Below are 20814 nucleotides of genomic sequence, written 5' to 3'. Positions count from 1 at the left end.
AATTTTCCCAGCACCATTTATTAAATAGGGAATCCTTTCCCCATTTCTTGTTTCTCTCAGGTTTGTCAAAGATCAGATGGCTGTAGATGTGTGGTATTATTTCTGAGGACTCTGTTCTGTTCCATTGATATATATCTCTGTTTTGGTACCAGTACCATGCTGTTTTGGTTACTGTAGCCTTGTAGTATAGTTTGAAGTCAGGTAGCGTGACGCCTCCAGCTTTGTCCTTTTGACTTAGGATTGTCTTGGCAATGCGGGCTCTTTTTTGGTTCCATATGAACTTTAAAGCAGTTTTTTCCAATTCTGTGAAGAAACTCATTGGTAGCTTGATGGGGATGGCATTGAATCTATAAATAACCTTGGGGAGTATGGCCATTTTCACGATATTGATTCTTCCTATCCATGAGCATGGTATGTTCTTCCATTTGTTTGTGTCCTCTTTCATTTCCCTGAGCAGAGGTTTGTAGTTCTCCTTGAAGAGGTCCTTTACATCCCTTGTAAGCTGGATTCCTAGGTATTTTATTCTCTTTGAAGCAATTGTGAATGGAAGTTCATTCCTGATTTGGCTCTCTGCTTGTCTGTTACTGGTGTATAAGAATGCTTGTGATTTTTGCACATTAATTTTGTATCCTGAGACTTTGCTGAAGTTGCTTATCAGCTTAAGGAGATTTTGGGCTGAGACGATGGGGTTTTCTAAATATACAATCATGTCATCTGCAAACAGGGACAATTTGACTTCTTCTTTTCCTAACTGGATACCCTTGATTTCTTTCTCTTGCCTGATTGCCCTAGCCAGAACTTCCAACACTATGTTGAATAGGAGTGGTGAGAGAGGGCATCCCTGTCTTGTGCCAGTTTTCAAAGGGAATTTTTCCAGTTTTTGCCCATTCAGTATGATATTAGCTGTGGGTTTGTCATAAATAGCTCTTATTATTTTGAGGTACGTTCCATCAATACCGAATTTATTGAGCGTTTTTAGCATGAAGGGCTGTTGAATTTTGTCAAAAGCCTTTTCTGCATCTATTGAGACAATCATTTGGTTCTTGTCTTTGGTTCTGTTTATATGCTGGATTACGTTTATTGATTTGCGAATGTTGAACCAGCCTTGCATCCCAGGGATGAAGCCCACTTGATCATGGTGGATAAGCTTTTTGATGTGCTGCTGAATCCGGTTTGCCAGTATTTTATTGAGAATTTTTGCATCAATGTTCATCAGGGATATTGGTCTAAAATTCTCTTTTTTTGATGTGTCTCTGCCAGGCTTTGGTATCAGGATGATGTTGGCCTCATAAAATGAGTTAGGGAGGATTCCCTCTTGTTCTATTGATTGGAATAGTTTCAGAAGGAATGGTACCAGCTCCTCCTTGTACCTCTGGTAGAATTCAGCTGTGAATCCATCTGGTCCTGGACTTTTTTTGGTGGGTAGGCTATTAATTGTTGCCTCAATTTCAGAGCCTACTATTGGTCTATTCAGGGATTCAACTTCTTCCTGGTTTAGCCTTGGGAGAGTGTAAGTGTCCAGGAATTTATCCATTTCTTCTAGATTTTCTAGTTGATTTGCGTAGAGGCGTTTATAGTATTCTCTGATGGTAGTTTGTATTTCTGTGGGGTCAGTGGTGATATCCCCTTTATCATTTTTTATTGCGTCTATTTGATTCCTCTCTCTTTTCTTCTTTATTAGCCTTGCTAGCGGTCTGTCAATTTTGTTGATCTTTTCAAAAAACCAACTCCTGGATTCATTGATTTTTTGGAGGGTTTTTTGTGTCTCTATCTCCTTCAGTTCGGCTCTGATCTTAGTTATTTCTTGCCTTCTGCTAGCTTTTGAATGTGTTTGCTCTTGCCTCTCTAGTTCTTTTAATTGTGATGTTAGAGTGTCAATTTTAGATCTTTCCTGCTTTCTCTTGTGGGCATTTAGTGCTATAAATTTCCCTCTACACACTGCTTTAAATGTGTCCCAGAGATTCTGGTATGTTGTATCTTTGTTCTCATTGGTTTCAAAGAACATCTTTATTTCCGCTTTCATTTCGTTATGTACCCAGTAGTCATTCAGGAGCAGGTTGTTCAGTTTCCATGTAGTTGAGCGGTTTTGATTGAGTTTCTTAGTCCTGAGTTCTAGTTTGATTGCACTGTGGTCTGAGAGACAGTTTGTTATAATTTCTGTTCTTTTACATTTGCTGAGGAGTGCTTTACTTCCAATTATGTGGTCAATTTTGGAATAAGTGCGATGTGGTGCTGAGAAGAATGTATATTCTGTTGATTTGGGGTGGAGAGTTCTATAGATGTCTATTAGGTCCGCTTGGTGCAGAGATGAGTTCAATTCCTGGATATCCTTGTTAACTTTCTGTCTCGTTGATCTGTCTAATGTTGACAGTGGAGTGTTGAAGTCTCCCATTATTATTGTATGGGAGTCTAAGTCTCTTTGTAAATCTCTAAGGACTTACTTTATGAATCTGGGTGCTCCTGTATTGGGTGCATATATATTTAGGAGAGTTAGCTCTTCCTGTTGAATTGATCCCTTTACCATTATGTAATGGCTTTCTTTGTCTCTTTTGATCTTTGATGGTTTAAAGTCTGTTTAATCAGAGACAAGGATTGCAACCCCTGCTTTTTTTTGTTCTCCATTTGCTTGGTAGATCTTCCTCCATCCCTTTATTTTGAGCCTATGTATGTCTCTGCATGTGAGATGGGTCTCCTGAATACAGCAGACTGATGGGTCTTGACTCTTTATCCAGTTTGCCAGTCTGTGTCTTTTAATTGGAGCATTTAGTCCATTAACATTTAAGGTTAATATTGTTATGTGTGAACTTGATCCTGCCATTATGATATTAACTGGTTATTTTGCTCGTTAGTCGATGCAGTTTCTTCCTAGCCTCGATGGTCTTTACATTTTGCCAAGTTTTTGCGATGGCTGGTACCGGTTGTTCCTTTCCATGTTGAGGGCTTCCTTCAGGGTCTCTTGTAAGGCAGGCCTGGTGGTGACAAAATCTCTAAGCATTTGCTTATCTGTAAAGGATTTTATTTCTCCTTCACTTATGAAACTTAATTTGGCTGGATATGAAATTCTGGGTTTAAAATTCTTTTCTTTAAGAACGTTGAATATTGGCCCCCACTCTCTTCTGGCTTGTAGAGTTTCTGCCGAGAGATCTGCTGTTAGTCTGATGGGCTTCCCTTTGTGGGTAACCCGACCTTTCTCTCTGGCTGCCCTTAAGATTTTTTCCTTCATTTCAACTTTGGTGAATCTGGCAATTATGTGTCTTGGAGTTGCTCTTCTGGAGGAGTATCTTTGTGGCGTTCTCTGTATTTCCTGAATTTGAATGTTGTCCTGCCCTACTAGGTTGGGGAAGTTCTCCTGGATGATATCCTGAAGAGTGTTTTCCAACTTGGTTCCATTTTCCCCTTCACTTTCAGGCACCCCCATCAGACGTAGATTTGGTCTTTTTACGTAATCCCATAATTCTTGCAGGCTTTGTTCATTTCTTTTTCTTCTTTTTTCTTTTGGTTTCTCTTCTCGCTTCATTTCATTCATTTGATCTTCAATCGCTGATACTCTTTCTTCCAGTTGATCGAGTCCTTTACTGAAGCTTGTGCATTTGTCACGTAATTCTCGTGTCATGGTTTTCATCTCTGTCATTTCGTTTATGATCTTCTCTGCATTAATCAGTCTAGCTGTCAATTCTTCCACTCTTTTTTCAAGATTTTTAGTTTCTTTGCGCTGGGTACGTAATTCCTCCTTTAGCTCTGATAAGTTTGATGGACTGAAGCCTTCTTCTCTCCTCTCGTCCAAGTCATTCTCTGACCAGCTTTGATCCATTGCTGGCGATGGGCTGCGCTCCTTTGCAGGGGGAGATGCGCTCTTATTTTTTGAATTTCCAGCTTTTCTGCCCTGCTTCTTCCCCATATTTGTGGTTTTATCTGTCTCTGGTCTTTGATGGTGGTGACGTACTGATGGGGTTTTGGTATAGGTGTCTTCCTGTTTGATAGTTTTCCTTCTGACAGTCAGAAGGACTGTCTGTTGGTCTGTTGGAGATTGCTTGAGGTCCACTTCAGACCCTGTTTGCCTGGGTATCAGCAGCAGAGGTTGCCGAAGATAGAATATTGCTGAACAGCGAGTGTACCTGTCTGATTCTTCCTTTGGAAGTTTCCTCTCAGGGGTGTACTCCACCCTGTGAGGTGTGGGGTGTCAGACTGCCCCTAGTGGGGGATTTCTCCCAGCTAGGCTACTCAGGGGTCAGAGATACACCTGAGCAAGCAGTCTGTCCGTTCTCAAATCTCAACCTCCGCGTTGGGAGATCCACGGCTTTCCCCAAAGCTGTCAGACAGAGTCGTTCGCGTCTGCACTGGCTCCCGCTACTTCCCCTGTTGGTCTTCAGCTGTGCGCTGTCCCCAGAGGTGGAGACTACAGAGACAGGCAGGCTTCCTTGAGCTGCTGTGAGCTCCACCCAGTTCGAGCTTCCCAGCGGCTTTGTTTACCTACTTAAGCCTCAGCAATGGCGGGCGCCCCTCCCCCAGCCTCGCTGCTGCCTTGCCGATAGATCGCGGCAGACTGCTGTGTTAGCAGTGAGGGAGGCTTCGTGGGCGTGGGACTCTCCCGGCCAGGATTGGGATATATTCTCCTGGTGTGCCTGTATGCTTACAGCGCAGTATTGGGGTGGGAGTTACCCGATTTTCCAGGTGTTGTGTGTCTCAGTTCCCCTGGCTAGGAAAACGGATCCCCTTCCCCCTTGCGCTTCCAGGTGAGGCGATGCCTCGCCCTGCTTCAGCTCTCGCTGGTCAGGCTGCAGCATCTGACCAGCACCGATTGTCCGGCACTCCCTAGTGAGATGACCCCAGTACCTCAGTTGAAAATGCAGAAATCACCGGTCTTCTGTATCGCTCGCGCTGGGAGTTGGAGACTGGAGCTGTTCCTATTCGGCCATCTTGCTCCGCCCCCATCTCACAGAGTTACACTACTGTATCGTGCAGTCATTTGCTAGCACTGTCTTTGTGAATTCTGAGAACTGATATTTCAGATGGGTTTGAAGAGTCTAAGGACAAAGGAAATATCCTCAGAGAAAAACCAGAATGAAGCTTTCTGAGAAACTGCTTTGTGATGTGTGAATTCATTTCACAGAGTTACACCATCCTTTCATGGAGGAGTTTGATAGCACTGATTTTGTGGAATCTCAGAAGTGACATTTTGGATATCGTTGATTCCCATGCTGAAGAATGAAATATCCTCAGACATATCCGTAGAGAAGCCTTCTCAGAAACTTCTTGGTTGTGGGTGAATTCAGCTCACAGAATTTCCTCATTGTTTTCATTGAGGAGCTTGCTGAGAGTGTTTACGCAGAATCTGCAAGAAGACACCCGGTGGCGCTCCGAGACCACAAATAACCTCAGCTCCAAAACAAAGCAGCTTTCTGAGAAACTGATTGGTGATGTGTGAATTCAACTCACTGAGTTACAGCTGTATTTCGTGGAGCCGTTGGCTAGCCCCCTTTTTGTGGATTCTGAGAACTGATATTTCGGATCCCTTTGAAAACCATAGGGCCAAAGGAAATATCCGCCGATAAAAATGAGAAGGAAGCTTTCTGAGAAACTTCTTTGTGATCCGTGAATTCGTCTCACAGAGCTACATTTTTCTCCTCATGAAGCCGTTCGCAAAGACTGTTCTCACGGAATATGCAAAGTGATATTTGGGAGCCCAGTGAGGGCTATGGTGGAAAAGGAAATATCCTCAGATAAACACTGGAAAGAAGGGTTCTGAGAAACTGCATTGTGACACGTGAATGCAACTCACAGAGTTACCCTTTCCTTTTCATGGATCCGTTCGCTATCCCTGTTTTCTTGAAATCTGCATTGGGATATTTCTTAGCGCAATGAAGCTTACGGTGACAAAGGAAATATCCTCAGATAAAAACTAGAAAGGAGTTTTCTTAGAAACTTCTTTGTGATGTGCGAATTCTTCTCACAGAGGTAAACCTACTTTTCTTTTTTTTTTTGGTTTTTTTTTTCTTTTTTTTTCTTTTTTATTATACTTTAAGTTCTAGGGTACATGTGCATAACGTGCAGGTTTGTTACATATGTATACTTCTGCCATGTTGGTGTGCTGCACCCATCAACTCGTCAGCACCCATCAATTCATCATTTATATCATGTATAACTCCCCAATGCAATCCCTCCCTCCTCCACCCTCCCCCCTCCCAATGATAGCCCCAGTGCGTGATGTTCCCCTTCCCGAGTCCAAGTGATCTCATTGTTCAGTTCCCACCTATGAGTGAGAACATGCGGTGTTTGGTTTTCTGTTCTTGTGATAGTTTGCTAAGAATGATGGTTTCCAGCTGCATCCATGTCCCTACAAAGGACGCAAACTCATCCTTTTTTATGGCTGCATAGTATTCCATGGTGTATATGTGCCACATTTTCTTAATCCAGTCTGTCACAGATGGACATTTGGGTTGATTCCAAGTCTTTGCTATTGTGAATAGTGCCGCAATAAACATACGTGTACATGTGTCTTTGTAGTAGAATAATTTATAATCCTTTGGGTATATACCCAGTAGTGGGATGGCTGGGTCATATGGTACATCTAGTTCTAGATCCTTGAGGAATTGCCATACTGTTTTCCATAATGGTTGAACTAGTTTACAATCCCACCAACAGTGTAAAAGTGTTCCTATTTCTCCACATCCTCTCCAACACCTGTTGTTTCCTGACTTCTTAATGATTGCCATTCTAACTGGTGTGAGATGGTATCTCATTGTGGTTTTGATTTGCATTTCTCTGATGGCGAGTGACGATGAGCATTTTTTCATGTGTCTGTTGGCTGTATGAATATCTTCTTTTGAGAAAAGTCTGTTCATATCCTTTGCCCACTTTTTGATGGGGTTGTTTGTTTTTTTCTCGTATATTTGTTTGAGTTCTTTGTAGATTCTGGATATTAGCCCTTTGTCGGATGAGTAAGTTGCAAAAATTTTCTCCCGTTCTATAGGTTGCCTGTTCACTCTGATGGTAGTTTCTTTTGCCGTGCAAAAGCTCTTTAGTTTAATTAGATCCCATTTGTCAATTTTTGCTTTTGCTGCCGTTGCTTTTGGTGTTTTAGACATGAAGTCCTTGCCCATGCCTATGTCCTGAATGGTACTACCTAGATTTTCTTCTAGGGTTTTTATGGTATTAGGTCTAACATTTAAGTCTCTAATCCATCTTGAATTAATCTTCGTATAAGGGGTAAGGAAAGGATCCAGTTTCAGCTTTCTACTTATGGCTAGCCAATTTTCCCAGCACCATTTATTAAATAGGGAATCCTTTCCCCATTTCTTGTTTCTCTCAGGTTTGTCAAAGATCAGATGGCTGTAGATGTGCGGTATTATTTCTGAGGACTCTGTTCTGTTCCATTGGTCTATATCTCTGTTTTGGTACCAGTACCATGCTCTTTTGGTTACTGTAGCCTTGTAGTATAGTTTGAAGTCAGGTAGCGTGATGCCTCCAGCTTTGTCCTTTTGACTTAGGATTGTCTTGGCAATGCGGGCTCTTTTTTGGTTCCATATGAACTTTAAAGCAGTTTTTTCCAATTCTGTGAAGAAACTCATTGGTAGCTTGATGGGGATGGCATTGAATCTATAAATAACCTTGGGGAGTATGGCCATTTTCACGATATTGATTCTTCCTATCCATGAGCATGGTATGTTCTTCCATTTGTTTGTGTCCTCTTTGATTTCACTGAGCAGTGGTTTGTAGTTCTCCTTGAAGAGGTCCTTGACATCCCTTGTAAGCTGGATTCCTAGGTATTTTATTCTCTTTGAAGCAATTGTGAATGGAAGTTCATTCCTGATTTGGCTCTCTGCTTGTCTGTTACTGGTGTATAAGAATGCTTGTGATTTTTGCACATTAATTTTGTATCCTGAGACTTTGCTGAAGTTGCTTATCAGCTTAAGGAGATTTTGGGCTGAGACGTTGGGGTTTTCTAAATATACAATCATGTCATCTGCAAACAGGGACAATTTGACTTCTTCTTTTCCTAACTGGATACCCTTGATTTCTTTCTCTTGCCTGATTGCCCTAGCCAGAACTTCCAACACTATGTTGAATAGGAATGATGAGTGAGGGCCATCCCTGTCTTGTGCCAGTTTTCAAAGGGAATTTTTCCAGTTTTTGCCCATTCAGTATGATATTAGCTGTGGGTTTGTCATAAATAGCTCTTATTATTTTGAAGTACGTTCCATCAATACCGAATTTATTGAGCGTTTTTAGCATGAAGGGTTCTTGAATTTTGTCAAAAGCCTTTTCTGCATCTATTGAGACAATCATGTGGTTCTTGTCTTTGGCTCTGTTTATATGCTGGATTACGTTTATTGATTTGCGAATGTTGAACCAGCCTTGCATCCCAGGGATGAAGCCCACTTGATCATGGTGGATAAGCTTTTTGATGTGCTGCTGAATCCGGTTTGCCAGTATTTTATTGAGAATTTTTGCATCAATGTTCATCAGGGATATTGGTCTAAAATTCTCTTTTTTTGTTGTGTCTCTGCCAGGCTTTGGTATCAGGATGATGTTGGCCTCATAAAATGAGTTAGGGAGGATTCCCTCTTTTTCTATTGATTGGAATAGTTTCAGAAGGAATGCTACCAGCTCCTCCTTGTACCTCCGGTAGAATTCAGCTGTGAATCCATCTGGTCCTGGACTTTTTTTGGTGGGTAGGCTATTAATTGTTGCCTCAATTTCAGAGCCTGCTATTGGTCTATTCAGGCATTCAACTTCTTCCTGGTTTAGCCTTGGGAGAGTGTAAGTGTCCAGGAAATTATCCATTTCTTCTAGATTTTCTAGTTGATTTGCGTAGAGGCGTTTATAGTATTCTCTGATGGTAGTTTGTATTTTTGTGGGGTCAGTGGTGATATCCCCTTTATCATTTTTTATTGCATCTATTTGATTCCTCTCTCTTTTCTTCTTTATTAGCCTTGCTAGCGGTCTGTCAATTTTGTTGATCTTTTCAAAAAACCAACTCCTGGATTCATTGACTTTTTGGAGGGGTTTTTGTGTCTCTATCTCCTTCAGTTCTGCTCTGATCTTAGTTATTTCTTGCCTTCTGCTAGCTTTTGAATGTGTTTGCTCTTGCCTCTCTAGTTCTTTTAATTGTGATGTTAGAGTGTCAATTTTAGATCTTTCCTGCTTTCTCTTGTGGGCATTTAGTGCTATAAATTTCCCTCTACACACTGCTTTAAATGTGTCCCAGAGATTCTGGTATGTTGTATCTTTGTTCTCATTGGTTTCAAAGAACATCTTTATTTCCGCTTTCATTTCGTTATGTACCCAGTAGTCATTCAGGAGCAGGTTGTTCAGTTTCCATGTAGTTGAGCGGTTTTGATTGAGTTTCTTAGTCCTGAGTTCTAGTTTGATTGCACTGTGGTCTGAGAGACAGTTTGTTATAATTTCTGTTCTTTTACATTTGCTGAGGAGTGCTTTACTTCCAATTATGTGGTCAATTTTGGAATAAGTGCGATGTGGTGCTGAGAAGAATGTATATTCTGTTGATTTGGGGTGGAGAGTTCTATAGATGTCTATTAGGCACGCTTGGTGCAGAGATGAGTTCAATTCCTGGATATCCTTGTTAACTTTCTGTCTCGTTGATCTGTCTAATGTTGACAGCGGAGTGTTGAAGTCTCCCATTATTATTGTATGGGAGTCTAAGTCTCTTTGTAAGTCTCTAAGGACTTGCTTTATGAATCTGGGTGCTCCTGTATTGGCTGCATATATATTTAGGAGAGTTAGCTCTTCCTGTTGAATTGATCCCTTTACCATTATGTAATGGCCTTCTTTGTCTCTTTTGATCTTTGATGGTTTAAATTCTGTTTTATCAGAGACAAGCATTGCAACCCCTGCTTTTTTTTGTTCTCCATTTGCTTGGTAGATCTTCCTCCATCCCTTTATTTTGAGCCTATGTATGTCTCTGCATGTGAGATGGGTCTCCTGAATACAGCAGACTGATGGGTCTTGACTCTTTATCCAGTTTGCCAGTCTGTGTCTTTTAATTGGAGCATTTAGTCCATTAACATTTAAGGTTAATATTGTTATGTGTGAACTTGATCCTGCCATTATGATATTAACTGGTTATTTTGCTCGTTAGTTGATGCAGTTTCTTCCTAGCCTTGATGGTCTTTACATTTTGGCATGTTTTTGCGATGGCTGGTACCGGTTGTTCCTTTCCATGTTTAGGGCTTCCTTCAGGGTCTCTTGTAAGGCAGGCCTGGTGGTGACAAAATCTCTAAGCATTTGCTTATCTGTAAAGGATTTTATTTCTCCTTCACTTATGAAACTTAGTTTGGCTGGATATGAAATTCTGGGTTGAAAATTCTTTTCTTTAAGAACGTTGAATATTGGCCCCCACTCTCTTCTGGCTTGTAGAGTTTCTGCCGAGAGATCTGCTGTTAGTCTGATGGGCTTCCCTTTGTGGGTAACCCGACCTTTCTCTCTGGCTGCCCTTAAGATTTTTTCCTTCACTTCAACTTTGGTGAATCTGGCAATTATGTGTCTTGGAGTTGCTCTTCTGGAGGAGTATCTTTGTGGCGTTCTCTGTATTTCCTGAATTTGAATGTTGTCCTGCCCTACTAGGTTGGGGAAGTTCTCCTGGATGATTTCCTGAAGAGTATTTTCCAACTTGGTTCCATTTTCCCCCTCACTTTCAGGCACCCCAATCAGACGTAGATTTGGTCTTTTTACGTAATCCCATACTTCTTGCAGGCTTTGCTCATTTCTTTTTCTTCTTTTTTCCTTTGGTTTCTCTTCTCGCTTCATTTCATTCATTTGATCTTCAATCGCTGATACTCTTTCTTCCAGTTGATCGAGTCGGTTACTGAAGCTTGTGCATTTGTCACGTATTTCTCGTGTCATGGTTTTCATCTCTGTCATTTCGTTTATGATCTTCTCTGCATTAATTAGTCTAGCTGTCAATTCTTCCACTCTTTTTTCAAGATTTTTAGTTTCTTTGCGATGGGTACGTAATTCCTCCTTTAGCTCTGATAAGTTTGATGGACTGAAGCCTTCTTCTCTCCTCTCGTCCAAGTCATTCTCTGACCAGCTTTGATCCGTTGTTGGCGATGGGCTGCGCTCCTTTGCAGGGGGAGATGTGCTCTTATTTTTTGAATTTCCAGCTTTTCTGCCCTGCTTCTTCCCCATCTTTGTGGTTTTATCTGTCTCTGGTCTTTGATGGTGGTGACGTATTGATGGGGTTTTGGTATAGGTGTCCTTCCTGTTTGATAGTTTTCCTTCTGACAGTCAGAAGGACTGTCTGTTGGTCTGTTGGAGATTGCTTGAGGTCCACTCCAGACCCTGTTTGCCTGGGTATCAGCAGCAGAGGTTGCCGAAGATAGAATATTGCTGAACAGCGAGTGTACCTATCTGATTCTTCCTTTGGAAGTTTCCTCTCAGGGGTGTACTCCACCCTGTGAGGTGTGGGGTGTCAGACTGCCCCTAGTGGGGGATTTCTCCCAGCTAGGCTACTCAGGGGTCAGGGACACACCTGAGCAGGCAGTCTGTCCTTTCTCAGATGTCAACCTCCACGTTGGGAGATCCACGGCTCTCCCCAAAGCTGTCAGACAGAGTCGTTCGCGTCTGCACCGGCTCCCTCTACTTCCCCTGTTGGTCTTCAGCTGTGCGCTGTCCCCAGAGGTGGAGACTACAGAGACAGGCAGGCTTCCTTGAGCTGCTGTGAGCTCCACCCAGTTTGAGCTTCCCAGGGGCTTGGTTTACCTACTTAAGCCTCAGCAATGGCGGGCGCCCCTCCCCCAGCCTCGCTGCTGTCTTGCGGATAGATCGCCGCAGACTGCTGTGTTAGCAGTGAGGGAGGCTTCGTGGGCATGGGACCCTCCCGGCCATGTGTGGGATATGTTCTCCTGGTGTGCCTGTATGCTTACAGCGCAGTATTGGGGTGGGAGTTACCCGATTTTCCAGGTGTTGTGTGTCGCAGTTCCCCTGGCTAGGAAAACGAATCCCTTTCCCCCTTGTGCTTCCAGGTGAGGCGATGCCTCGCCCTGCTTCTGCTCTCGCTGGTCAGGCTGCAGCAGCTGACCAGCACCGATTGTCCCACACTCCCTAGTGAGATGACCCCAGTACCTCAGTTGAAAATGCAGAAATAACCGGTCTTCTTTGTCGCTCGCGCTGGGAGTTGGAGACTAGAGCTGTTCCTATTCGGCCATCTTGCTCCCTATAATGGTACACCTACTTTTCATGGAGCAGTCGATTAACACTGTCTTTGAGGAACCTGACAAGGGTTCCTTTGGGTCACATTGAGGCCTACACTGATAAAGGAAATATCCTCAATTAAAAACCTGAAAGAAGCTTTGGCAGAAACTTCTTTGTGAGATGTGAATTCATCTCACAGAGTTACAACTTTGTCTTCATGACGCAGTTTGCTGACAGTGTTTTCATGGAATCTGCCAAGTGATATTTGGGAGCACATTGAGGCCCATGGTGATAAAGGAAATATCCTCAGATAATAGCTAGAAAGAAGCTTTCTCAGAAACTGCTTTCTGAAGTGTGAATTCATCATACGGAGTTTCACCTTTCCCTTCTTGCAGCAGTTTGCTAACACTCTTTTCTTGCATTCTGGAAAGTGATATTTAGGAGCTCATTGTGGGCTATGGGGAAAAGGAAACCTCCTCAGATAAAAACTGGAAAGAAGCATTCTGAGAAACTGCATTGTGATGTGTGAATGCAACTCACAGAGTTACACTTTTCTCTTCAGTGATCAGTTTGCTAACACAGTTTTCTTGAAATCTGCAACAGGATAGTTCTTAGCGCCATGAAGATTACCGTGTCAAAGGAAACATCCTCAGATAAAAAGTTGAAAGAAGCTTTCTGAGAAACTTCTTTGTGATGTGTGAATTCATCTCACAGAGTTACACTAATGTTTCCTGGAGCAGTCGATTAACACTGTCTTTGAGGAACCTGACAAGGGCTCCTTTGGGTTGCATTGAGGCCTACACTGAAAAAGGAAATATCCTCAATTGAAAACGTGAAAGAAGCTTTGTGAGAAACTTCTTTGTGATATGAGAGTTCATCTCACAGAGTTACAACTTAGTCTTCATGAAGCAGTTTGCTGACATATTTTTCCTGGAATCTGCCAAGTGATATTTGGGAGCGCATTGAGGCCCATGGTGAAAAAGGAAATATCCTCAGATAATAGCTAGAAAGAAGCTTTCTCAGAAACTGCTTTCTGAGGTGTGAATTCATCATAAAGAGTTTCACCTTTCCCTTCTTGCAGCAGTTTGCTAACACTTTTTTCGTGGATTATGGAAAGTGATATTTGGGAGCTCATTGTGGGCTATGGTGAAAAAGGAAATATCCTCAGATAAAAACTAGAAAGAAGCGTTCTGAGAAACTGCATTGTGACACGTGAATGCAACTCACAGAGTTACCCTTTCCTTTTCATGGATCCGTTCGCTAACCCTGTTTTCTTGAAATCTGCATTGGGATATTTCTTAGCGCAATGAAGCTTACGGTGACAAAGGAAATATCCTCAGATAAAAACTAAAAAGTAGCTTTCTGAGAAACTTATTTCTGACACGTAAATTCATCTCACTGAGTTACAACCTTGTCTTCACGAAGCAGTGTGCTAACGCTGTTCTTGTGGACTCTGCAAAGTGGTATTTGGAAGCGAATTGAGGCCCATTGTGAAAACAGAAATATCCTCAGAAAATAACTAGAAAGAAGCTTTCTGAGAGATTGCTTTCTGATGTGTGAATTCATCACACAGAGTTTCATCTTTCCCTTCTTGTAGCAGTTTACTAACACTCTTTTTGTGGGTTCTGCAAAGTGATATCTGGGAGCTCACTGAGGGGTAGGGTGAAAAAGGAAATATACTAAGATAAAAAGTAGAAAGAAGCTTGCTTATAAACTTCTTTGTGATGTGTGAATTCATTACACAGAGTTCCACTTACATTTCATGGAGCAGTCGATTAACACTGTCTTTGAGGAACCTAACAAGGGCTACTTTGGGTCGCATTGAGGCATACACTGATAAAGGAAATATCCTCAATTAAAACCGTGAAAGACGCTTTGTGTGAAACTTCTTTGTGATACGTGAATTCATCTCACCGAGTTACAACCTTGTCTTCACGAAGCAGAGTGCTAACACTGTTCTCGTGGACTCTGCAAAGTGATATTTGAGAGCGCATTGAGGCCCATGGTGAAAACGGAAATATCCTCAGATAAAAACTGGAAAGAAGCGTTCTGAGAAATTGCACTGTGATGTGTGAATGGAATTGACAGAGTTACACTTTTCTCTTCATACATCAGTTGGCTAACACAGTTTTCCTGAAATCTGCAATGGGATACTTATTCACGCAATGAAGCTTATGGTGTCAAAGGAAATATCTTCAGAAAAAAACTAGAAAGCAGCTTTCCTAGAAACTTCTTTTTGAGGTGTGAATTTATCTTACCATATCCCTTCTCTGATTCCCCAAAGAGAGTAGTAATAGACTGCTCTGTGAAACGAAAGCGTAACTGTGTGTGATGAATTCACACATCACAAAGCAGTCTCTCAGAAAGCTTCCTTCTGGTTTTCTCTGAGGATATTTCCCTTGTCCTTCTACTCTTCAACCCATACGAAATATCAGATCTCAGAATCCTCAAAAAGAGTGCGAGCAAACGGCTCCACCAAATAGTGGTGTAACTCCGTGAGAAGTAATCTCGTATCAGAAAGTCATTTCACAGAAAATTTCTTTCACATTTTTAATGGAGAATATTTCCTTTATCAGCGTAGGCCTCAATGCGACCCAAAGTAGCTCTTGTCAGGTTCCTCAAAGACAGTGTTAATCAAATGCTCCATGAAACATAAGTATAACTCTGTCAGATGAATTCCCACTTCACAAAGAAGTTTCTAGGAAGGCTTCCTTCTACTTTTTATCTGAGGATATTTCCTTTGACACCGTAAGCTTCATTTCACTAAGAAGTATCCCGTTGCGGATTTCAAGAAAACTGTGTTAGCAAACTGATGACTGAAGAAAAAAGTGTAACTCTGAGTTGCATTCACACATCACATTGAGTTCCTCAGAACACTTCTTTTCAGTTTTTGTCTGAGGAGCTCTCCTTTATCACCATTACCCACAATGAGCTCCCAAATATCACTTTCCAGAATCCAAGAAAAGAGTGTTAGCAAACTGCTGCAAGAAGTGAAAGGTGAAACTCTGTATGATGAATTTACACATCGGAAAGCAGTATCTGAGAAAGCTTCTTTCTAGCTATTATCTGAGGATATTTCCTTTTTCACCATGGGCCTCAATGCAATCCAAAATATCACTTGGCAGATTCCAGGAAAATAATGTCAGCAAACTGCCTCATGAAGACCAAGTTGTAACTCTGTGGGATGTATTCACATATCACAAAGAAGTGTCTCACAAAGCTTCTTTCACGTTTTCAATTGAGGATATTTCCTTTATCAGCGTAGGCCTCAATGCGATCCAAAGGAGCCCTTGTCAGGTTCCTCAAAGACAGTGTTAATCGACTGCTCCAGGAAACATAAGTGTAACTCTGTGAGATGAATTCACACATCACAAAGAAGTTTCTCAGAAAGCTTCTTTCTACTTTTTATCTGAGGATATTTCCTTTGACACCGTAAGCTTCATTGCACTAAAAAGAATCCCGTTGCAGATTTCAAGAAAACTGTGTTAGCAAACTAATGACTGAAGAGAAAAGTGTAACTCTGTGAGTTGCATTCACACATCGCAATGCAGTTTCTCAGAACGCTTCTTTCCACTTTTTATCCGAGAAGATTTTCTTTGTCACCATAGCCCACAATGAGCTCCTAAATATCACTTCCCAGAATCCAAGAAAAGAGTGTTAGCAAACTGCCGTAAGAAGGGAAAAGTCAAACTCTGTATGATGGATTCACACATCCGAAAGCAGTTTCTGAGAAATCTTCTTTCTAGCTATTATCTGAGGATATTTCCTTGTTCACCATGGGCCTCAATATGCTCCCAGATATCACTTGGCAGATTCCATGAAAACACTGTCAGCAAACTGCTTCATGAAGACGAAGTTGTAACTCTATAAGATGAATTCACATCTCACAAAGAAGTTTCTCCCAAAGCTTCTTTCAGATTTTAATTGAGGATATTTCCTTTGTTAGCATAGGCCTCTATGCAACCTAAGTTAGCCCTTGTCATGTTCCTCAAAGACAGTGTGAATCGACTGCTCCAGGAAACCTAAGTGTAACTCTGTGAGATGAATTCACACATCCCAGAGAAGTTTCTCAGAAAGCTTCTTTCTACTTTTTATCTGAGGATATTTCCTTTGGCATGGCAAGCTTCATTGCTTGAAGAAGTATCCCATTGCAGATTTCAAGAAAACTGTGTTAGCAAACTGATGACTGATGAGAAAAGTGTAACTCTGTGAGTTGCATTCACACATCGCAATGCAGTTTCTCAGAACGCTTCTTTCCACTTTTTATCTGAGAAGATTTCCTTTGTCACCATAGCCCACAATGAGCTCCTAAATATCACTTTCCAGAATGCAAGAAAAGAGTGTTAGCAAACTGCTACAAGAAGGGAAAGGTGAAACTCCGTATGATGAATTCACACCTCAGAAAGCAGTTTCTGAGAAAGCTTCTTTCTAGCTATTATCTGAGGATATTTCCTTTTTCACCATGGGCCTCAACACGCTAGCAAATATCACTTGGCAGATTCCATGAAAACACTGTCAGCAAACTGCTTCGTGAAGGCTAAGTTGTAACTCTGTGAGATGAATTCACATCTCACAAAGAAGTTTCTCACAAAGCTTCTTTCAGGTTTTTAATTGAGGATATTTCCTTTATCAGCATAGGACTCAACGCGACCCAAAGTAGCGCTTGTCAGGTTCCTCAGAGACAGTGTTAATTGACTGCTCCATGAAAAGTAAGTGTAACTCTGTGAGAAGAATTCACACATCACAAAGAAGTTTCTAAGAAAACTCCTTTGTAGTTTTCATCTGAAGATACTTCCTTTGTCACCATAAGCTTCATTGCGCTAAGAAGTATCCCAATGCAGATTTCAAGAAAACAGTATTAGCGATCGGATCCATGAAAAGAAATGGGTAACTCCGTGACTTGCATTCATGTGTCACAATGCAGTTTCTCAGAACCCTTCTTTCCAGTGTTTATCTGAGGATATTTCCTTTTTCACCATTGCCCTCCCTGGGCTCCCAAATATCACTTTGCAAATTCCAAGAGAGCATTCTTAGTGAACGGCATCATGAAGAAGGTGTAAGTCTATAAGACGAATTCACAGATTCCAAAGAAGTTTCTCAGAAACCTACCTTTTCATTTTTATCAGTGGATATTTCCTTTGGCCCTATAGTCTTCAATGGGATCCGAAATATCAGGTCTCAGATTCCACAAAAACGGGGCTAGCCAACACCTCCAAGAAATACAGCTGTAACTCAGTCAGTTGAATTCACACATCACCAAGCAGTTTCTCAGAAAGCTGCTTTGTTTGGTGCTGAGGTTATTTGTGGTCTCGGAGCGCCACCGAGTGTCTTTTTGCATATTGTGCAAAAACACTCTTAGCAAGCTTCTCAATGAAAACAATGAGGAAACTCTGTGAGATGAACTCACCCACTGCCAAGAAGTTTCTGAGAAGGCTTCTCTGCAGATTTGTCTGAGGATATTTCATTCTTCAGCAAGGGGTTCAACGATGTCCAAGATGTCACTACTGAGATTCCACAAAATCAGTGCTAGCAAAGTCCTCCATGAAAGAGTGGTGTAACACTGTGAAATGAATTCACACATCTCAAAAGAGTTTCTCAGAAAGCTTCATTCCGGTTTTATTCAGAGGATATTTCCTTTGTCCTTAGACTCTTCAAACCCATCCGAAATATCAGATCTCAGAATTAACAAAGACAGTGCTAGCAAACGGCTGCATGATAGAGTAGTGTAGCCCCGTGAGATGAAGTCACATATTAGAAGCCAATCTCTCAGAAGGATTCTTTCAAGTGTTTATCTGACGATATTTCCTTTCTCACCACAAGGCCAAAAGAGCTAAGAAGTAGCCCATGGCAGATTTCAAGAAATCTGTGTTAGCACACTGCTGACTGAAGAGAAAAGTGTAACTCTGCGAGTTGCATTCACACATCCCAATGCAGTTTCTCAGAACGCTTCTTTCCAGGTTTTATCCGAGGATATTTCCTTTTTCACCATGGTTCCCAATGGGCTCCAAAATATCACTTTGCAGTTTCCACGAAAAGAGTGTTAGCAAACTGCTTCCTGAGGACTATGTTCAAACACTGTGAGATGAATTCACAGATCACAAAGAAGTTTCTCAGAAAGCTTCTTTCACGTTTTTACTGATTATATTTTGTTTATTAGCGTAGGCCACAATGACATCCAAAGTAGCCCTTCTCAAGTTCCTGAAAGACAGTGTTAATGGCCTGCTCCATGAAACATAAGGGTAACTCTGTGAGATGAATTCACACATCACCAACAAGTTTCTAAGAAAGATTCTTTCAAGTTTTCATCTGAGGATATTTCCTTTGTCACCGTAAGCTTCATTGCGCTAAGAAGTATCCCATTGCAGATTTCCAGAAAACTGTTAGCAAACTGATCACTGCAGAGAAACGTGTAACTCTGTGAGTTGCATTCACACATCGCAATGCAGTTTCTCAGAAGGCTTCTTTCCAGTTGTGTCGGAGGATATTTCCTTTTTCACCATAGCCCTCAAGGAGCTGCCAAATCTCACGTTGCAGAATCCACGACAACAGTGTTAGTAAACTGTTCCAAGAAGTGAAGGGTGGAACTCTGTGTGATGAAGTCACACATGAGAAAGCAATCTCTCAGAGAGCTTCTCTCTAGTTATTATCTGAGGATATTTCCTTTTTCACCACGGGCCCCAATTGGCTCCGAAAGATCACCTTGCAGATTCCACGAAAAGAGTGTTAGCAAACAGCTTCCTGAGGACTAAATTGTAACTCTGTGAGACGATTCACAGATCACAAGGAAGTTTCTCAGAAAGCTTCTTTCTCCTTCTTAACTGATGATATTTCCTTTATCATTGTAGGCCTCAATGCCATCGAAAGTAGCCCTTCTCAGGTTCCTCAAAAATAGTGTTAATGGCCTGCTCCATGAAACATAAGTGTAACTCGGGGAGATGAATGCGCACATCACCAAGAAGTTTCTAGGAAAGCTTCTTTCTAGTTTTCATAGGAAGATGTTTCCTTTGTCACCATAAGCTTCATTGCGCTAAGAATTATCCCATTGCTGATTTCAAGAAAACTGTGTTAGCAAACTAATCACTGAAGAGACACGTGTAACGGTGTGAGTTGCATTCACACATCACAATGCAGTTTCCCAGAAGGCTTCTTTCCAGTTTCCAACGGAGGACAATTCCTTTTTAAGCATAGGCCACAAGGAGCTGCCGAATATCACTTTGCAGAATCCACGACAACAGTGTTAGGAAACTGTTCCTAGAAGGGAAGTGTGGAAATCTGTGTGATGAAGTCACACATCAGAAAGCAATCACTCAGAAAGACTCTGTCTAGTTATTATCTGAGGATATTTCCTTTTGCACCTTGTGCCACAATTGGTTCCCAAAGATCACTTTGCAGATTCCATGAAAAGAGTGTTAGCAAACAGCTTCCTGAGGACTAAGTTGTAACACTGTTAGACGAATTCACAGATCACAAAGAAGTTTCTCAGAAAGCTACTTTCTCGTTTTTAACTGATGATATTTCCATTATCTGCGTATGCCTCAATGGCATCCAAAGTAGCCCTTCTCAGGTTCCTCAAAGACTGTGTTAATGGACTGTTCCAGGAAACATAAATGTAACTCTGTGAGATGAATTCACACATCACCAAGAAGTTTATAAGAAAGCTTCTTTCTAGTTTTCATCTGAGGATATTTCCTTTGTCACCGTAAGCTTCATTGCGCTAAGAAGTATCCCATTGCAGATTTCCAGAAAACTGTGTTAGCAAACTGATCACTGAAGAGAAACGTGTAACGTTGTGAGTTGCATTCACACATCGCAATGCAGTTTCTCAAATGATTCTTTCCAGTTGCTGTCGGACGATATTTGCTTTTTCACCATAGCCCTCAAGGAGCTGCCTAATATCACTTTGCAGAAACCACGACAACAGTGTTAGCAAACTGTTCCAAGAAGGGAAGGGTGCAACTCTGAGTGATGAAGTCACACATCAGAAAGCAATCTATCCAAAAGCTTCTCTCTGGTTATTATCTGAGGATATTTCCTTTTCCTCCTTGGGCCCCAATTGACTCCCAAAGATCACCTTGTAGATTCCACGAAAAGAGTGTTAGCGAGCTGTTTCCTGAGGACAAAGTTGTAACTCTGTGAGACGAATTCAAAGACCACAAGGAAGTTTCTAAGAAAGCTTCTTCCTCATTTTTAACTGATTATATTTCCTTTATCAGCATAGGCCTCAATGCCATCCAAAGTAGCCCTTCTCACGTTCCTCAAAGACAGTGTTTATGGCCTGTTCCATGAAACTTAAGTGTAACTCTGTGAGATGAATTCACACATCACCAAGAAGTTTCAAGGAAAGCTTCTTTCTAGTTTTCATCGGAGGGTATTTCCTTTGTCACCATAAGCTTCATTGCACTAAGAACTATCCCATTGCCGATTTCAAGAAAACTGTGTTAGCAAACTGATCACTGAAGAGAAACGTGTAACTCTGTGAGTTGCATTCACGCATCACAATGCAGTTTCTCAGAAGGCTTCTTTCCAGTTGCTGAAGGAGGATATTTACTTTTTCACCATAGCACTCAAGGAGGTGCCAAATATCACTTTGCAGAATCCAGGAAAACAGTGTTAGCAAACTGTTCCAGGAAGGGAAGGGTGGAACTCTGTGTGATGAAGTGA

The sequence above is a fragment of the Rhinopithecus roxellana genome, chromosome 16, assembly GCF_007565055.1.
Source record: "Rhinopithecus roxellana isolate Shanxi Qingling chromosome 16, ASM756505v1, whole genome shotgun sequence".
NCBI lineage: Eukaryota > Metazoa > Chordata > Mammalia > Primates > Cercopithecidae > Rhinopithecus > Rhinopithecus roxellana.
The sequence above is the reverse complement of the archived record's forward strand: the minus strand, read 5'-3'. Positions refer to the sequence as shown.